The sequence below is a fragment of the Carettochelys insculpta genome, chromosome 5 (genome assembly GCF_033958435.1).
Source record: "Carettochelys insculpta isolate YL-2023 chromosome 5, ASM3395843v1, whole genome shotgun sequence".
Taxonomy (NCBI): domain Eukaryota; kingdom Metazoa; phylum Chordata; order Testudines; family Carettochelyidae; genus Carettochelys; species Carettochelys insculpta.
In genome coordinates this window covers 92376099-92397072 of record NC_134141.1, presented here as the reverse complement: position 1 = coordinate 92397072, position 20974 = coordinate 92376099, and the positions used below count along the sequence as shown (strand labels likewise).

The following is a 20974-nucleotide window of genomic DNA, read 5'->3' as shown; positions in this document are numbered from 1 at the left end:
AGGCCCTGGTGACTTGCAGACATCTAATTTTTCTAAGTGATTTTTAACTTGTTCTTTTTTATTTCAGCTTCTAACCCTACCCCTTTCCCACTAGCATTCGCTATGGTAGGCAAATGTCAATATGAAGAGAGAGTGTAAATATTGTTTACCTTTTGTGGGATGAGTAAGAGTTGACACGATAGTGAGCTGGCTCAGGAGCTTGCTGAATCATTAATGGTGATCTCAGATAAGTCTTGAAGCACTGGGGAAGTTTTGAGGAGACTGGAAGGCAGCTAATATTGCACCGATTTATAAAAAGGGTGAAAGGGATAAGTTGGTAATTGTAGGCCTCTCAACCTGACATTGTTCCCAAGCATGCTAATTGAATAGCTGGTAATGATTAGATTAATATTAAGGGAGGGTACTGTAATCTGTCCAAGGGCAAATACTGGCTGCAGGCCAGATCTGGTTCCCTGGGATTAGCCCATGGATGGCTGCTATCACTGTATTTTTTGTGCCTCCGTGGGTATGGGCAATTGTAGCACCCATTGGCCTGGTCTACACCACTTCCTGCAGCTCCCCCTGGTTGGAAACAGTCAGAAGCCAAAGGGCCCTGCAGTAGGCCATACCTGCAGAGGTGCAGATAAATAGGGTGACAGTTAGCCCTTGGTGATTTACCACTGTTTTATTGCCCATTCTGATGTCACCAATACAAATTAACGTAGATTTGTGAAAAACATCTTGACAAGATAATGACTTTACAAGTTTGATAAAGTTTGATTACAAGTTTGATAAAGTTAATAGTGTTGACATAATAGACTTGTGAAAGGTGTTTGACTAGTTTTCTGTACAACATTTTGATTAAAAAAAAACCTTAGAACAATGCATAACTAATGTAGCACGTTAAATAGATTTAAAAGTGGCTAACCTATAGAGTAACTGTAAACAGGGACCTGTCATCTAGTGGGTGTGTTTCCAGATGTATCATGCATGAGTCCGTTCTTGTCCCTATGTTTGTTTAACATTTTTATTCATACCTTGGAAGAAAACAAAATCATCACTGACAGAGTTTGCAGATGACCTTAAAACTGCGGAATGGTGAATAATAAAGAGGACTGATTCAGAATGATCTGGGTCACTTGGCAAACTGGGTATAATTTAACAGTATTTGTCTGAATGCAGCTAAATGTAGAAGTGTGATTATAGGAACCAAGAAGTACGCCATCCTCAAAGAAATGGAGATTCTGTTGTCAGAAGCAGTGACTCTGGAAAAATATCTGGATAATCAGCTGAACTTGGGCTCCTGTGAAGCTATCACCAAAACATCAGGGGTGGATCTCTGTTTATCTGTTCTATTCATTCCCTCAGCGATACCTGGCATTGGCCACTGGTGAAAGAGAGGATGTTGGGCTAGGTGGACCTTTTGTCTGAACCAGTATGGCTGTTCTTGTGCTCTTATGAGCTAATGTGATCCTGGCCTGCATAAATAGGGGAATCTCAGGGAGGAGGAGAGAGGTTATTTTTGCCTCTTTGTTAGGCACTGGTTTGACCTCTTGTGGAATATTGTCCTGTTTTGGTGCCCATAGTTCAGAAAGGATGATGAGTTGCAAGAAGCTCAGAGAAGAGTCAAAAGAATATTTAAAGGATTAGAAAATTTGCCTTATAGTGGGGATAGTTTAAGCTCTATGAGTCTGTTTAGCTTACCAAAGAGAAGGGTGAAGAATGACTTGGTTACACTCAAATATGTACATGGGGAGCAAATATTTGGTGATGGGCTCTTTGAGCAGAGAAAGTGCAACATGATGCAATGGCTTGAAGGAGAAGTTGGACAAATTTAGTCTGGAAATAAGGCATAATGTTTTTTTTACTCTGTGGGTAATATATTTTTGGTGCAAATTGCCAAGGACTGTGGCAAAGTGTCCATTGCTGACAATTTTAAAATCAAGATTGGATGATTTTTTTTTTTACAGCAGATATTGTCTGGGAATTATTTTGAGGGAAGTTATGTCTTGTATGACACAGAAGGAAGCAATGCCCTCTTATCTGACCATCTGGCTTTGGAATCTGTGGACCCATGAATGATAGGGAGAATGTGGATCAATCACTTACAGTGACCTTTTTTAATAATAATGTAAGAACAAGGGGATATTCCGAGGTACTGAAAGATTGCTCATTTAAAACAGATAACAGAATAAACAATATGCAGTTAGCTTGTGTGCCTTGTTGCCGCAAGATACCAGTGAGGCAAAGACCTTTTAGGATTAAAGAAAATGAAGGTGGATGAAAGAAATATTGAGTGTTGTAATAAGAATTTATGAAACACAGAAAGTCCCCAGGATTCTTGGAAGGGATTTAAACTACTGGCTGCAGAACATAAACCAGCTTCCAGCTGGTGGGAATTAGAAAGAAACTTTCCCTATGGGCATATTATTTTGCAAGTGCCTGTTGCAGGGTTTTTTTTAGCTTTCTCTGAAGCAGCTGGTCCTAGTCATTTTGAGAGAGAGGGTAATGGACTAGATGGACTGTTAGGCTGATCTTATGTAGAAGTTCATAGACTTCTAGTGCCATTGCTACATCAGTTACTCTTAAAAATATGACCTGAGAGTAATCTTGGTTGACAGTATGCATTGTCAACTTCATAATTTAAAATAAAAGATTTTGAAGGAAAGCATTTGATACAGCACCACATTACATGCTTATTAGTAAACTAGGGGAATGCAACACAGATGAGGCTAGTATCAGGTGGTTGCATAACTGGCTGGATAACTATTCATACAGAGTAGTTATTAATGGTTGAGTCATGCTGAAAGGGAATAGTAAGTAGGGTTCCACAGAGGTCAGTTCTGTTCAACATCTTCATCAATGATTCAGATAAAGGCATAGAGAATATGCTTATCAAGTTTACAGATGATACCAAGCTGGGAGGGGTCTCAAGTGCTTTGGAGGATAGTGTCAGAATTCAAAATGATCTGGACAAACTGGAGAAATCATCCAAGGAAAATGGGATGAAGTTCAATAAGGACAAATGCGAAGTGTTGCTCTAAAAGAGGAGCAATCAGTTTTACACCGAAAATGGAAAGTGGCTCCATGGATGGAGTAGTGCAGAAGGGGATCTAGGGGTCATAGTGGACTGCAAGCTGGGTATGAGTGAACAGTGTGACAGTGTTTCCAAAAAAAGCAAACATGATTCTGGGGTGCATTAACAGGAGTGTTGTGAGCGAGACATCAAAAAAGTAATTCTTCTGCTTTACTCTACACTGATTAGGCCTCAGTTGGAGTACCATGTCCAGTTCTGGGCACCACATTTTAGGAAAGATGTGGAGAGATTGGAGCAAGTCCAGAGAAGAGCTACTAAAATGATTAAAGTGAGAGAAGACTAAAAGATTTGGGTTTGTTTGGTTTGGAGACGAAGAGGCTGAGAGGGAACATGATAATCAGCTTTCAAGTATCTAAAGGCCATTACAAGGACAAGGGAGAAAAATTATTCTCCATAGCCTCAGATGGTAGGACAAGAAACAATGGGCTTACATTGCAGCAAGGGTAGTTAAAGTTGGACGTTAGGAAAAATTTCCTAACTCTCAGGGAGGTTAAATACAGTGGCACCCTGAGGTACACAAACTTGAGGAGTTCGTGTCTCAGGTTAACATGACTCGGAGTGGCAGGGAGCTGGCGCTTGGCTCCAGGCTGCCCACCGCTCAGGGGAGCAGGGAAACAGATCTGTGCTGCTCCGTTGGTTAGTTTCTCGGCTCCTGTCGGGGTGGCAGCCAAGAGTGAGGTTGCCAAGAGGTCCTGTCAGGGCGGTGAGAGTTAGGCTGCTGCCACTTACAGGGGTGGAGAAATTGACCAGCAGAGTAGTGCTGGTCTGTTTCCCCTCTCCTATGAGCAGCAGACAGCCAAGCTCTGGGCTGCCCACCACTGACAAGAATGGGGAAACTGACTAGCGTTGCTGCTCTGGTCAGTTTCCTGGCTCCCTGAGTTAGACAAAACTTGATTTATGTAGGGTTGTGCAAGAGTGCAATGTCCACATAAGTCGGGTGTCTACTGTGCTGAAATAAATGGATGGTTTTGGAGTCTTCATCTTTTGGAGATAGTTAAGGTCAGATTGGATAAATATCTAACAGGGATGATATAGATGGTGCTTGGTCCTGCTTTGAGGGTAGGAGACTGGACTTGATGATTTCTTGAGGTCCTGTCCAGTTCTGTTTATTCATAGACTCAAAATCTTGTGGTGTTCTGCGGACCCTTGTGGCTAACTAAAAATAAGAGCAACTTTGGTTCTCTTTGGTGACCGATACAATTTTGCTGTTGCAAAAAAAGCAAACATGATTCTAGGATGCATTAGCAGGTGTGTTGTGAACTAGACACGAGAAGTCATTCTCCTGCTCTACTCTGCGCTGGTTAGGCCTCAGCCGGAGTATTGTGTCCAGTTCTGGGCACCGCAGTTCAGGAAGGATGTGGAGAAATTGGAGAGGGTCCAGAGGAGAGCAACGAGAATGATCAAAGGTCTAGAGAACATGACCTATGAAGAAAGGCTGAAAGATTGGGCTTGTTTAGTTTGGAAAAGAGAAGATTGAGGGGGGACATGATAGCAGTTTTCAGGTATCTAAAAGGGTGTCATAAGGCAGAGGGAGGGAACTTGTTCTTCCTTGCCTCTGAGGATAGAACCAGAGGCAATGGACTTAAATTGCAGCAGGGGAGGTTCAGGTTGGACATTAAGAAAAAGTTCCTAACTGTCAGGGTGATCAAACACTGGAACGAATTGCCAAGGGAAGTGGTAGAATCTCCATCACTGGAGATATTTAAGAAGAGGTTCGATAGATGGCTTTCAGGGATAGTCTAGAAAGTGCTTGGTCCTGCCATGAGGGCAGGGGGCTGGACTCGATGGCCTCTCGAGGTCCCTTCCAGTCCTACTCTTCTATGATTCTAATTTGTGATTGAGGCCACGCATATGTTTTTGTGCTACAGTGGTGCAGCTGTAGCATAGATGCGTACTACAACAATAAGAGGGCCTTTTTCTGTAGTTAATCTGTCTGTGAGTGGTGGTAGCTAGATGGATGGAAGAATGCTACTATTGATTTAGCCATGTCTAAACTGGGGATCAGGATGGCTTAACTGTGGCAGTCAGGGTTGAGAGAAATTCACAACTCTGAGGCTACATCTACACTTGCCCCCTTTTTCAAAGGGGGCATGGTAATCAGGCTGATGGGAGATTACTAATGAAGTGCTGTGATGCATAAGCAGCACTTCATTGGGCTAATTCTCCCCCACGCCAGTTTCGAAGTGTCAGACTTCGAAGTGCCGGCATGTCGTGTAGCTGTGGGCACTTCAAAGTGGCTGCACTACTTCGAAGTGCCTTTACTTACTGCTTCAGTTAAGCCATCTTGATCCCCAGTTTAGACATGGCTAAGTCCCCAAAATTTTGGGGAGTAAAGGTACTTAGAAATAGCACAGGCACTTTGAAGTGCCCATGGCTACATGGCGTGCCAGCACTTTGAATTTTGACACTTTGAAGTTGCAGTGGGGGGAGAATTAGGCTAATGAAGTGCTGCATATGCTTTGCAGCACTTCATTAGTGATCTCCCATCAGCCTGATTAGGAGGCAAGTGTAGGTGTAGCCTGAGTGTTATAAAGCTTAAATTGATTTGATTTTTAAGTGTGGTGGACCACTCCTGAGACAAGTTTTGAAAGATTGCTGAAATGTGCTAACTTAATACCTTCTCCTGGAGTAATCCATGCTAAGATGATGTATCTTCCAACTGGTGGTTTGACCACACTACCCCATGGGGAAATTTTGTGTCACAGCACCAGCACAGAATTCATAGCCCCACGTATTTTGTTGGTGCCCAATAGAACATGACGTCTGATCAGGAAGTAGATGGAAACTACAAGAGCGGTCATGAATCCCTCCCCAGCAGTATAGGCAGGTCAGTTTGCGCACACTGTGCTGATTCTAGAGATGGAAAGTCACTTCTGGGGTGAGGGGACTGGGCAGTCATGTATGTGTGTGAGGCACTGTGCTTGGTGTGTGGGACAGGGGTTTTTTGGTGTTTTTGTGGAGCTAGGTGTTTTCTCAGGTGGAGCAGAATATAGCAGCCTTCATACTTAGTGAATTGTTCCATTGATCTTCTTGAATTCCTCCAGATATAACATTTTTAAGGCTCATTTACATTGCTAGAGTGCTGTTAAGAACCCTTATTGTAAATTACAGTATGGCCTTCTGAATGCTTAGGATGTTCTTGTGTTTAGAACTGGTATAAATTTTTGGACTGAAAAACTTTCCTATTAAAATGTGGTCCATGAGTTGTTTTGACCATCTGCATAAAGGTTGCAAAGTCAATATAAATTGAGTTTGAGACCCCGCCCCCAGATCTCACTTGCTCTTCAGTTGCCTGTGATGTAACTTTGAGCATATGGATGCATATATTTGTTGATTAATTACTAGATGTAAATGGTCAGTATTACTGTTAGAGAGGATTTGGGAATGTCCTCTAATACACTCCAGTCCCATTCTCTATTCATTGTAGTGTAGTTTAAATAAATTACCAAATTACCAAAATAATTGAAACTATTGTTATCTGCACCTCACCTCTTGCATGTGACGTGAGTGTCATCATATTGCATTATTTTAAAAAATAAAATAGAATTTTGCATAATTTATTTTTTTTTAATGTGCAATTCCCTCATGAGTACCCCCATAAAGAGTTATGAGTCTGCTACTGCATCTTAGCTAATGGATATGTGACTTTTTCACTTGTGTAGTAAAGACTGTGTTCTTAGATCGTGCTGTTCTAGCTTCAGTCCCAGCAGATAACATGACAAAGAATGTAGTTAGTGACATATCATGTGTGATTCGAACTTTAAAAAGCATTAGGTTTTTTTTTTTTTACTGTGCTGTGTGTTGGCTTTAATATTAAAGATGTAACTTGGCAACTTTTTGTGGTATTTATGCTGCTTTTCTCTACTCTATTTTTGACTTCCAATAACTATTTATAATCAATCATCTTCCTTACAGTTTTTTTTTAAGTACTTCTATACCACAGGTTTGTGTAGTGTAAAGCTACTTCTAACAGGGGATTTAAACTCCTTTATGATCTTTGGGATTGCACCATTGTGACCTCTCTCCTTTCCCAGTTCTTTTCCCCTGCTGGAGAAACCCACAGTTGCTCAGCCTGCCCAGTAGAAGATTATGGCTCTGCCTCCACTCTTTAGGTTGGCCAGTCACTTACATGATCCAACTATTAGTAAGAGAGCAGCTAGACTGCTAGTCCTTGGATCCCTAGCCACTGGCTAAAGACCTGCTCTGACACTTCCTTTCAAAAAATTAAGATCTTATGGAATTGGTGTGGCTGTAGGAGCTAAGTTATCTTCTGAAGTACCTGTATCCACATGTACTGAGATTTACATTCTGCTCAAAGCATGAGCTTTTGTGGGTAAGACTAAAGAGAGATGGCTGGATTGTGAAATTAAATCATTTTATCTCTTACCTTGTCTTTCATTTTGAAATCATGTTTTTATTTTTTCTGTACCATAACATTGGACTGAAGATGACTAGCAGATTTGAACTGTTGTCACTGGATTGCAGTTATTTAAATTACTATTTTATTCTATTGTTGGCATTTCACCCACTGCGATTGAAAGGATAAGGTTACACACTAGAACTAAAAAGGGCTTGGAGCAATTAAAATATGAAGAATGATTAAGATGATTAAATATGTATAGCTCGAGGTGGAGAATGAGAGAATAAGAAGTGACATATCTCTACAAATATCTGAAGAGTGTCAACATCAAGGACCTGTTAAGGATGGTGTGACAAGAGTAAGGAGCAGAGGTATAAAATTACACATAAAAATAGATTAGGCTGGAAGCTAAAAGCTGCTAAAATGTAGATTTTGTCTTTGGGCTTGTTCACCCTTAATTTTAAGATCTCTGAACAGGTTGATAGTGGCCCTGTAGGTACAAATCCAAGCAAAACTGGCTTGTTACTTCTCTTAGCAAGTTTAATATCTAAATTATTAGTCATTGATTGAAAACTGTGCAAAAGTTGCAGGAAGGTAAAGAGTACACATCAATAATTTAGATGTTTGTTAAAAAATAAATAAATAGAAATTTTGGAACTATACCAGAGGCAAGTATTACAAAATTAAAAGACACCCCATAGTTTTGAGCCATTTTGCATAGATGCAGTAGCATCAAGTTTTGGAACAGAATAGCTCATGGACTTCACTAAATGAAGTAAACTCTCTGTCATATCTGGCAGGCCCAGGACCGGAAGGTTGCTGGATATTCAAATATTCTGGATAATAGAGAGTTATACCTAACAGTGCATAACACTAACGAAAAACAAGATTAGTTCTTAAGAAACAAACAGAAATGTATGCAGAATACTTTATCAACAACAGTAGTATTGTACAGTCTAAACTTATACTCTGTTTGTTGTATTTATTTGTATTTGATTTCACTATACTGCGTTTATTGAAAATGTAACTAAAATTTACTTGTGATCAAATGCCGGTTATTTGAAAGTTCTGAATGATGGAATGCTGGTTAAGACAGAGTTTACTGTTGAAGAATATTAACAGAGAGAGCAGTACAAGTCTACATAGTATCAAAACAAAAAAAGCAGTCAAGTAGCACTTTAAAGACTAACAAAATAATTTATTAGGTGAGCTTTCGTGGGACAGGCCCACTTCCGTAGACCATAGCCGTTCCAGGACAGACTCAATATTTAAGGTACAGAGAAGCAAAAATAGTAATCAAGGTGGACAAATGAGAAAAAAAAATTATCAAGGTGAGCAAATCAGAGTAGAGGGGCAGAAGGGGTGGGGGCAAGAATTAGATCAAGCCAAGTATGCAAACACGCCCCTATAATGACCCAGAAAATTCCCATCTCAGTTCAAACCACATGTTTAATGTGTTGAATTTGAATATAAAAGAGTTCAGTAGCCTCTCTTTCAAGAGTTGTGAAAATTCCTCTTCAGTAGGACGCAGACTTTCAAGTCATTAACAGAATGCCCTACTCCATTAAAATGCTGGCTGACCGGTTTGTGGATCAGGAGTGTTTTTATGTCTGTTTTGTGCCCATTAACTCTTTGTCTAAGAGAGTTTGAAGTCTGTCTAGAGTTTGAAGTCTAACCAGGTTATTCACAGAATCACGGGCACATTCTCATGTTCCTCAACTAACATCATATGTGCCATCATGTGCCAACAATGCCCAGATGCTTTCTGTATTGGACAGCTTCAAACTCTTAGACAAAGACCCAGCCTATGTGTTTTATTTAGTTTAACTTTAAATTACATAAAAATCTATGGGGCTTTCACCACTTCCAGTGAAGGAAAATACTCCTCAGTTTTAGTGAATGTCAGAGGAAAAAACTATACCTATCTGCTTGATTTTTTTTTTTTTTTTTTTTTTTTTTTTTTTAAAATGCACTTCTCTCAAGCTGTTCCACTCTGACTGATAATTCCCTCTTGATCTTTGGTATAGTTTTATGATTTTAAAAGACTCTTAAGCAGGCATAATATTTCAGTTGTGGTTGGTTACAGCCTTCTTGGACTTTTTTTTTTTTTTGTCTTAAATCAATTCAAATCCAACTTGTTTGCTATTTTTCCTCTTGCCTTAGTGTGACAACATTTTTTGTATTTTTAGGTGCCTGAAACTGGATGTATCATTCCTGATACAGTCTTGCCAGTGCAATATGTAGAGTGAGACTGTGATTGGTCACTTGATGACATGATGTCTCCATAGCAATGTTCTCACTAGTCTTTTCCATGCATGGATTTCCATGCATGTGCAGAATACATTTTTTTTGTGCATCAAAGCATGTGTGAATGTTCACCACGATTAAACACACAAAACCTAGCAGTGGGCCCTCTGTTTATCAGCAATGTGAAATTTGAATTTCTTCTAAATGGCCACACAAGCACACCATTTATAGGGAACAAAACTCTACAGCAGTGTTCCCTGTAAGATGAGTGCTTTGGTAGCCACCCAGGAGAGACGGATTAAATGCCACCCATCTGATTAGTCGAGCACGCACAGTGGGCAGCATGTTTCTCTAGTGATGGTGTACATCCGCACATGCCTCGGTGCACATATCAGAATTTGTTCCACATATGAATGGAAAAAAATAGAGAGACTATTGCTCCATAGCCTTGACTTCTGTAAAGCACAGCCTTAAATTCTGTCATTTTTTTTTTTTTGGCATAGGTAAAATTTGAGTTCTAAGGATTTTAGAGTGGTTTAACTCCATTGTCCCTTCAGCTAGGGCATGTGAGTTGTCGCATTGGTTTCACAGCTCGTTAGCCTACAATAAATGCTGCCATTTTAGCAGTTCTCTGGTATGATTACACTGCTGAGGGAGTGTATTGTAGAAGAATGCTCTTCAGGAAAAGCTTTTGAATTCAAGGAGTCCCTTGTTGATAAATATTTAAAACTGGTGTTTTTGTGCGTGTATGGGAGATAGAGATGAAAGAAGGGGGAAAGGATTCGGGGTAGGGTGAAGAGACTTTCTTTTCAGGAAAAACTCAGCATAGTTAGTTTTTTTGAAGTTTTTGTTGTTTTTCTGAGTCATCTAAATGAGCATAATATATCTAAAGGAACACTTTTTTTTTTTTAAATACTACCAATATTAGGTTGTGTTTTTTCTTGTTATACCTATTAGGAAAAAAAAGTTACAAAACTGCTTTGCCTAGATGGGGAATAGGTCAGGTAATTGGTGATGAGCCAGTAGGACATGGCTAATGGTTGGAATCAGCTGACACCGGATACTGAGGAGAGAGAAGAGGGTGGAATTTTAAACTGTAAGGGGCTGGGGTTGCTACAATCTAGTAATTACTGGAAGCTGGAGAGGTCACCTGATAACATTTTGTATAGACCTGTTTAACTTACGTTATATTACAGCCATATCCTGATCCCTTCATTTCTCTGCTGCTGCTCCCTGGGCCGTTTCCCACGTTAGTCTGCTTCTCCCATATCCCATGGCTGAAGTTCTCGGAACGTCTTCTTCCTTGTTGAATGTAAAATACCACCAGAACTCATTTTCACTTTTGAGCTCCTGTAACTGGTGAAGAGAACATTTCCTTGCTTCTCTGGGTTGAGCCAGGAAATGACCTGCTCAAGCCCTTTAGTTCCTTGTGTCTGAGCTCTGATAAGCTGCTTCCATGCAGCCTTTTTAAAGGAGGCAATGGGGGACCCACTTCTGTCTGCTTCTTCCTGTGTAGGGTGTGGTACGGCCTTGAGCAGGCAGCCTGAAAGAACTAGGTATACCTTGTGATGCAGGTTCACTATTTGTTTCCGCAACTAAAGAAATTAAAATGAAAAGAATCAGCAGTGATGTTATTATAAGATGGTAAAGGATTGACCAGATAATGAATACCTTCATTCATAAAATGAGGAAAAATTGTTTCTACTTAATGTGATTGACTCTTTTTTTGAAAGGAAAGCCATAAGAACTGGCACAAAGAATCAGACTGCTGGTCCATTTAGTCCAGTATCCTTTCTCTTTGGCAGTGACCCATACCAAAGCTTCAGGGGTTGTGAACCAAAGAGAGCTGTTGCGGAGAGCTCCCCTTCTCCCTTCTACTCCTTGCTTCTGGCAGTCAAAGGTTTAGAGTTTTCCCAGTCATGGGGTTACATCCTTGACCATGTCGAGTAGTAGTCATTGATGGAGCTATCCTCCATGCACATGTTCTTCTGTTAACCCAGTTATACTTTTGGCCATTGAGTTTCACAAGTTGATTGTACATCATGTGACAGTCTTTGCTCTTGTTCATATTTAGCATGCTCTCTTTTAATTTCATCAGGTGACACCCGGTTTTTGTATTCTGGAAAAGTGTAAATAAAACTTTTCCCCCATCATTCATTTTCTAGACTATCGTATCCTTCCTTAATAGTGTCTTTTTCTAAGATGAATAGCCTTGATCTTTTTAGTCTCTCATTTGATTCTTTGTTCCCCTTCCCCAAACTATTTCCATTTCTGTCATATAATTTTTAAGATAGGAGAACTAGAACTATATATGGTATTCAAAGTATGGTTGCACCAAATACTCTGTGTGTGTAAATAATATTTTCTGTTTTCTTTTTTCTTCTTTTTCTAATAGTTCCTAGCGTTCTATTAGTGTTTTTGACCACTGCTGCATATTGAATCGATCTTTTCAAAGAACTATCAACAGTGACTCCAAGATCTCCCTTGAGCAGTTACAGCTTATTTAGAACCCCTAATTACATACATGTAGCTGGGAATATTCTTTCCAATAAGCATTACTTGGCACTTAAAGTATTAGTGTTGAATGTCATCTGCTATTTTGTTTCCTACACACCCAGTTTTGTAAGATTCCCATTGTAATTCTTTGCAGTCAGTTTGGGATTTAATTATCTTTAATTATTTTGTATCTCCGGTAAACTTGGTCTGTTCCCTGTTCACTCCTGTTTACAGATCATTAATGAATATGTTGGATGGCACCCCTGCTGGGTGAAAGTAAAATTAATTTCTTCTCCCTACCAAGTATGGGGGGGGGGGCAGCTGACCTTCCCATGTGGCTCTGCCCCACCCCCAACCCAGGTTCTCCAAGCTCTTCTGTTCCCCTCCCAGGTTACTTTCCTGTCTGGGGGCACTACAACAGCTGGAGGAGCTGCCAGCAGTACTGCTGCATATTCCATTCTGCCCCTGCCAGTGGGAAAAGGAGCAAAAGCTGTAGCACTGCCCTTCCATGGAACTGCCTCTTCTCTGGCTCTGTCTGTATAGCAGCAGCCCTGTCCGGGGACAGGGTTGGGGATGCTGCTTCTTTCCCCAATGGGAGGGGCAGCAGCAAGTTACATTGTGGGGGCCCTGAGGTGTGGATTTAAGGCCAACATTTGCAAGTGTCTGTGTGTTTGTGATTGATTGCCCAACTTGATACTTAAGGTTTGACTTTTCAGAGTTGTTGAAGATTCATAACTGTCAGACTCAGTGTGGCTGCTGTACGCTTGAAGAAGGCAGCCCAGGAGCATCAGGCACTGAAAGATTGTAGAGGCCGTCTGTGAAAAATTTTGTTCTGCCTTTTTAGCAACACAGTTTACAACTTAAGTAGCAAATGAGAGAGTGTTTCATAGGTAATAGCCTCATCCTTTACCTACAGTGGATTCATTCAATGAGCGTTATCTATCCTACACACAGAACAAGGCTCAGATCTTGTGGAAGACAACAAAGTCATTATTTTAATCAGTTTGTTTTATAATATTCATATGGGGCAAAATTAAGGTTGCATGAACCACTGTAAGTCTGGTATTTGCTAACTTTGTTGGGCTTGATTTTTACAACCTCAGTATTCTTTTAACATTTTTATATACAGTTTCTTGTGTTTTTCAGGAGAATTTTTTGAATGTACAATTACACTTTTACTTTGAAAATGGAAATGAGAATTTTCAGAGTATTATAACTTGGCAGGATATGTTTAACATGAGCATTGCCTTGTTAGGTGACCATTGACTGATGACATAAGGCTACTTCTTGCCTATTGACAAACTGTTCCACAATTACACCCTGTCATAGTTTTAGGAGTGGGAAGCAAACGGGTAGTGTACTGATGAGACCTATGAAGATACTTGTATGGATAAATGTAATAGGTAAATGTCTGCTTCAGGGTTTCTTGCAATTTTCTGTGAAGCATCTAGTGCTGACAGCTGTCAGTCAGGATACTGGAAAATTGGACCACCACCTCCCAAATTCTTTGAGGTGAGGTCAAACTATTAACCTGAAGTTTTGTTCTTTTTATGCATTTATTTATTTATTTTCATGAAAATTGCATCCAGCAGTTCCCATTTTCATGACACCTTAATCTGCAGCTATTGGAAACAGTTGATTTTTAAGGTCACATGACTAATTGGACACACATCTGTGTTCATTGATTGGGCTCCAATGCTCTCCTTCCTGCTACAGTTTTTGTATCTCGTAAAGGGAGGATTAGAAAACAAAAGACCACATCTGCTATCTGTTGTCCAGCCTAGAACCTTTGTGGGGCATTGGGATTAGCTTGGTCTACTAGCTTTGCATTTGTTGTTTGGGTATGTGGCATTGTTTGAGGTATTCCTAAAGCTTTGGAAGCTTCTCCACAGCACAGTGCTTTGTTAGGATTTCAGATTCCACATGTAAACCCAGTGTCCCTTGTAGACCACTGTAAGCTTTTTCCCAAAACTGAAAAATCCAGGACTGTGTTCCTTTTTCCTGGCTTAAGCTTTGGGCCTGTTAGGACAATGAGAAAAATGCATTGGCACAATATATTTATCTTAACTAGCCATTTGATTTGTGTTCCTTCTATGATTGCTGGCTCAGTGCTGATTGGTAGCTTCCCTAATGCACTGAAATCTATTAGGAAGATTCTGAAGTGTTGGTTTCTTATGGGGTTGGATTCAAGGAGTTTCTTGGGTAAAACCAGCCATTCCAGATGCGGGTAAAAAAGCTATGTACAATCCAGTATACATACTTAAACTCAGACACACTGACAGAGTTTAGGAGTTGGAATATAGAATTTGGCCTAAGGATTTTTGTAAATTTCTCCTGCATTGTTGTTGTCTCCAACCACTGGGTAAGTGTATTCCCAGTAACCCAGTTTGTGGGAAGTAACATAAGTGTTTCTTATGCTATGCACTAGAAATTTATTTTTACAGATAATAGTAATTTTGAATAACTTCCCACTGTTATCTGTAGGGGTGATGTGACTTTCTGGGAAGTTCTTTTTGCTGTACTGTGAATCACAATCCTGTGATTATAGGAAACAAATTGAGGAAACAGAGTTTAAAATCCTAGTGCACAGGAGCAGCTGCTGCATTTTTTTTTTCCTTTTTGAGATGTTTATATTATAGAAAAACATTCTTTGTAAGATGTCTTCTCTTTCTCCTGTCTAATATATTTTAATAAAAATCCTTATATTTGAGACTAAGCATTCTGAGTCCAGAAAATGGACTACAGTTCTAGGACTAATGCCTTTCAACAGCTCTGCAGATTCCTTTAGCTATTGTGCTTCGGCATTTGAAATTGAATCTCACTTTATATGTGAGACAAAGTTTATGCCAGCCTAATTGGTTACTGGCATTTCTTAGTCTCACAGCTGCTATATTCAGCTGTGTGCTAGAAATTTATAATGGAATAGTGTTTTGTAGAGAGTAAGAAGTGATTGTAAAGGTATAAAACTACTTTCTGATAGTTGAATAATAAACTTGTTTTGTTGCAGAGCAGATAAATTTTTGAGCAGCAAACTGTGTAGTACCTATTTTAATGTTATGCTGCGTGCTTGCTAGTTTAGCTGGAAATATTTAAAAGCTAGACACAACTTTTTTTTTGGTTTTGGTAGTGTTAATTATTGAATCCTAATTTTTTTAAAATACAGGTTGAACCTCTCTAATCCAGAACTCTCTCATCCAGCAAACTCCATAATCTGGCATGATTTTAGTTATTTGGCCGACCGCTTATCATGGGTGTGGCCAAGTTTCCCGTGGTCCCATAAAGTTTATTTATGGTCACGAGTACTGGCGCTCTGTATTCTGTGCTGTTTTTTAGCTGTAACTTACCTATAAATGTCTTCTTAGAGCCCAGTAAGCAGTGGAAATGTTGGTAATGTGCTAGAAAATATTGACCTCCTGTTGTTTGGCAAATTCTCTTGTCTGTGGGTGATAGATGAGAGAATTTCAACCTGTATTATTGGCACAAGGTAGTTCATGATTGGCATAGAGTAGGAATCAATATTGTGATCTTTTATTATAGTCTGTTGGCTTCTGTTGTGAGAAAATTCAAAGTTCTTTATTCCAGGAATAGACTGCTTTGATCTTGTTGCATTTACTGTGGCAAAGATAAAATTTCTGCTGGTTCTTGGAAGATCTTATGTGAAATCAAGTTCTAGTTTAATATTACCTCCTTGGATGGCTCATTGATTGAATTTTTGAGAACTGCATTTCCTTCAAGACTTCCAAATACAGTTTGTTAAAGTTGAGTTGTCATAGGGCATGCTTTCCCACTCTTACTCTCTGCTATGTCCAAGCTTGGCATTTCAGACATTTCCTGCCTCAGTTTCGCTTCAGCAGCACATTTTGTATCTCCCAAGGATTCCTATAGCTCAGCCCTCTGGGACGCTCTGAGTTCAGTTACCTTTTGATGCAAGTTGATTTCAAAAGATGGTTCTTATGCCCCATGTGGGTTCCTTTTCAACCCTCCAGGCTCTATTTGTGTCTGTGCTTTGGGATAGGGCTTGGCTTTCATGCTGCTTTTCTGGGTTCCCCACCCACTCTTGCCATCTGTGGCTTGCCTTTGTCTTCCCCATCTTCCCCACTCTGGTATAGAGCATGGACTTCCAGGCTAATCTGCTGAAGTCATTCTAGACTGTATTTCAGGCCTTCCAAAGGAGCCTACATTGCTCTCTCTTTTTATCCCCCCTTGTCCCAATAGTGTTTTCTCACTCCTTTCATGAGGCCAAGGTGTTTGTTACCAGACCCCAGTTACTTCAAGCCCCCATAGGCTTGGGGCAGTTAATTATAGCTGTGTATGTGTGTGTATTTGAACCTAGGTCTACCGGACCTTATGGGACAGGCTATTCTGTTACATAATTCTAAAGAATATTACAGGTTGAAATGCCAAAATGTGAAATTCTCTCATCCGGCAACATCTGTGGGCTGGCAGGATCATGAATCTTCCAAGACTAGAGAGTTCTGGGGTTGGGAGGAGCAGAGGCCACCTAAACTAGTTGTTGGAGCCCATGGTAGGGCAGCCACAGCTGGGCTGGTGGTAAGTGGGGGGCCAGCAGCAGCTAGGGAGCCTGGGCCAGGAGCAGCAGGTTATTATCCCCCTCTGCTCCCCCCTCCACCCCGAGGGCAGTGTTCTGGTTTATTGCACTTGTCTTACCTGAGTGGTGGCCGGGGTTGGGAACTCAACAGCCCAGGGAGTGGTGCCTTGCAGTGGCTCATGGTTACGGCTAGGTGGGAAGCTGTAGTGCAGGGAAGCTGCTGCTGCAATTGGGAGCCAGTGGCTGGGGCTGGGCGGAAAGCCATAGCCTGGGGAAGCCGCAGCTGGGGTTGGGTGAAAGCCTCAGCCCCAGGAAGCCATGGCTGGGGAGTGGCTGGCTGGGGTTGGGAGCTGGCAGCTGCAGCTGAGCCATTGCCTGGGGACTCTACATGATTATGGTGACAATTGGGTGGGGGAGCCCAGGAGCAGGGGCTGCAACACCAGCAGGGGAGCAGAATTGACCTCCCCGGTCTAGCAAAATCCCTGGTCCTGAGGGTGCTGGACAAGGGAGTTTTGACCTGTGCTGTTCTTTTCAGGTGGGAAAGATAGCGGTTCTATCTGCCAGTGAACGGAGATAATCCTGTAATGTCACACTAGTTAACAAACATTTCATTCATGAGTTGTCTCCTAACTATAGGTGGACTAAATGTTAAATAGTATACCCTTGAGACTGTAGAAAATGTAATCTCAATAAATTTTCTTTTCCAAATGTAAAACACTCGTGAAAAGACTTAAAGAATGTCTGTTTGAGCCTTGCAAATCAGCTCCTCAAAGGCTCTTTGTAGCAGAAGCAGAGAATACCTTGATAAACAAATACCGATATTACTTTACCAGAAATAGGTAACTAGTTTAACCAGTTTTGAAAGATTATCCTTTTGCAGAAGTTCCAGTTGTTGCAGGTCATTAACTGTGCATGAAGATCCCATGGAGAAATGTACCTGTTTTTTCACGCCAGTCATTTCCTTGACATGCTTGCCAGAGTAAGAGAAGTAGATTAGGATTGTGTTCTTTCTCTCTCATTTCAATAGGTTAGGGTGGGCAATAATTTTTAATGGGGGAGGTGTTCTGAGATTTTGATAACTAGTTAAAGCTCAAACTTTTCTGTAGAGGGGTCGTGAGGTCAGGGATGGAGATTAGGGAGGTTAAGGAGTTCAGTGTTGTGGATAGGGGTACAGGAAAGGATGTGGACTCTGACAAGGAGTTTGGCTGAATGAGGGGGGTTGTGACCTAGGGTGGGGGATTATGGGTACAGGAGAGGATTCTGACCTGGGGGGAAGGGTATAGGAGGTGGGGTGCAGGGTCTGAGGGGGTGTTATGACCTTGGTGGGGCAGGATGGGAAAGGTGGGTGCAGGTGGTTTGGCTGGTGACCTGGGCAGAAGGGGGATGATGAGTTAGGGGAAGGAGTTGGTATGTGAGAGGTGGTGGGGTATCAGGTGCAGGATCTGGCCAGGAGGCACGTAAGTAGTTCTCAGCCAGCAGCCCAGTTTGACCTTCAGACAGAATCCCTGGTAATACTGAGCTAACTGCCTTATATTTGAATTTATCTCATAGTGTAGATACAGCCACAGACTGAATTGGGGCTTGCTGTGGGAGGAAGGGATGGGGACTCCCTACCTAGAGGGGGAGAGTGAATGAACTGGGGCTGAAATTTGGTGGGCCAGTTTATAAATAGCCAACAAATGGGACCCATGGAGCATGTGGTATTTTAATTACCTGTTTCTGTAGTTTAAGGGAGCTTGAAGAGGGGAGAATTTGGTAACAGGGCAGCGGTGAGTGGTCTGGGTATGAGGATATGCTTAGGAGGTGGCTGTCTTTGTTACAGGGGGCAATCATTTCACCAGTTGGAAAGGTGGGAGGCTTACAGTAGGCAAGGAAGGCAATGTATGAGCTTGTTTACACAGGGGAAAATATTCAGTATAACTCAACATGTGAAGTTAAATTGATATACGATATAAGCTTTATTATCTGGCACCCTGCTTCCCTGGGGAATCAGGGGTGCTGGATAATCAAATGTGCCGGTTATTGGAGTATGCCTCCTGGCCCCACCAGCCCTGCTAAGCAGATGCCAGTTAATAGAGAGTTCCAGTTAACTGAATGCCAGATAACAGGTGTTTTACTAAAATTGGAGAATTACAATGGAACATGCACTTCGTAGTCTGAAGGGAATGTGCAAGTGACTCATAAGTAGGCTTCTGAGAAATATCTGTCACGTGATAGCCGCTGTCTCTGTTTTGCACACCTTCTATCAGAGTAGGAGAGAGCCTCACTGAGAGCTGGAAGGCAAAGTTGGAAAAAAATTGAGGGCTTTTTGACTAGTCAGATAGGATGCCTTTGCAGACTTCTCCAACTAGTCAGGTGTACAGTGTTGTATCCACAGAATCCAAGAAGGAATTTGGTGTGGTTTGTATCTTTTTTTGTTACTAGGAAATTTATGGGGAATTATACCTCAATGGAATTATTCAAAGTGGTTTTTTTTAAACACACAAACCAGCTCCTCCAATCCATGTTTTTATTGATTTAACAAGAAAGAGACCCCAGTGGAAACGGAGGCACACATGCCTAAAGTGCTGACTGCACACATCCTTTGGGGCATGAGAAGCACAATGTGTAAAAATGTTCAAGTTTATAGTTGTTCTCTTTGTTTTGTAGAGATTGAAGGGCATGAGAGGCCTGTGTCTGCGGAAGTGAGAGGTGTCTCAGTAGTATGCTCTTGGCAGACTGTATAACATGATTTGGTGCTATATGAGAGAAAACTATAACCACGTTCTCTAGTAAGTTGGTCTGTTTCTGCCAAATGTCTGGATGCCGCCTCTTTGCCCATGCATTCCCTGCCCTTGCTCACTGTCCTTTTTTTTTTTTTTTTTTTTTTTTGGACCATAAAGTCTGTGCTTCACTATCTTTCTTTCTCTGCTGGGGTTTGCCGATGAGATTAGAAAAAGTTCCCCTTTGTCCTGTGCTCGCCCCCACCCTCTCTTTTGGTAGGTGTTGAGCATCTATGTGTGTGTGGCAGGGGATGGGGGCATCATATCAGATGTTGACAGAACAGAGTGTTACCAGAACACTTGTTTTTGTTCCCTGTGTTTTCATAATTTTGCTGGAGTTCCTTAGCTTGATAGTTGCACTGGGTCCTGTCCCGGAAGCTCATAGATCTTCACAATGACTCCTCCAAAGATGGGATTGAATGTGCCATTGTTTCCCACTCCCCCCCAGGGGGCAAGGAATTGGATTGGGCTACATGGAAGCTCAGGGCCTGGCTGCTATGATGGACTGCGGGAATTGTATTCTTGTCAGAAACTGAATTTGCAAATGAGTGCATCTATTTTTGCAGCAGCATTTAAAAAGATAGGTTATAGCTAGTCGAAACGACTTTGTGAGTAGTGGAAGGTACACGGGTAAACAGAAAGGTTGGTTCGTGGGTAAATCAATACAGTATGGGATGGCGGTAAGACAACTGCTTGAATCTGTGTGATGTATCTGAGATAGGGGTTTATCCACACAAACCTTATACTCTTATAACTCAATTGGGAACAAAGTTATATTGCTTCTGGAAAGATGAGGTAAAGCAAAAGAGGACACCAAATAAATTAAAAACATAACTGTGTGTATGCAAAGGAATTTGTGCCAGGAAAAATGCAAGTTATTTTAGAAAAAATGGTGGAAGATTTAACATGGAGGATCCTGTGTGCTGAATCTGTCTCTCTTGGATGATGTGTGTTTATATAAAATGTGGCCTTGTCTACCCTAATGTTTACTAGGGTGACCATGCCTCCCGTATTGGGTGGAATGGTCCCGTATTTGGGATGCCAAAAAGGTGTCCTGACTTATTTTTTTAAAAAGGACTCATTGTCCTGTATTTGGGCTGTCCCCTTACCTCACTTCCCTGAGCCTTGGGGGAGCATGGGCAGCTGCTGCTTCCCCAGGGCTCCTGGGGGAGTTGCTGGGGGTTGCCGCCTCCTTCCTGTGGGGTTGCCGGCGGCTGCTGCCTCCTTGGGGCTCCCCAGGGCTTGAAGAAGCTGCCCCCCCATGTCTCAAAGAAATGCATTTCTAGTGATTGCAGCTACCCTGGGGCTCTGTGCATTTTTTCATTCCACCCATTCTGTATGCCCCTTCCCCTGACCCCTCTATTTCAGTGACTCCCTACAGATCTTTCTGGTAGAACTTTAGTGTGCCTCCTAGTCTTCCTCCTCTCATACAAAGGGCTGTCATCTCCCCATGCCAATGGCTCTGTGCAACTTTAGTCCTACTT

General features: G+C 41.5%; 1 protein-coding gene across 4 annotated transcripts in view; it reads left to right on the top strand.

Moving 5' to 3' along the window:
• The window catches only part of KIF2A (kinesin family member 2A), a 90210-nt gene that overhangs the window by 7098 nt on the left and 62138 nt on the right, over positions 1-20974 (top strand). The window contains exon 2 of one of the 4 annotated variants that reach the window (XM_074995534.1): positions 19378-19499. The exons of the other annotated variants lie outside the window; for them this stretch is intronic. The gene's annotated coding sequence lies outside the window, so the exon portion shown is untranslated. The remainder of the gene's footprint in view (positions 1-19377; positions 19500-20974) is intronic. 4 annotated transcript variants of the gene reach the window in all.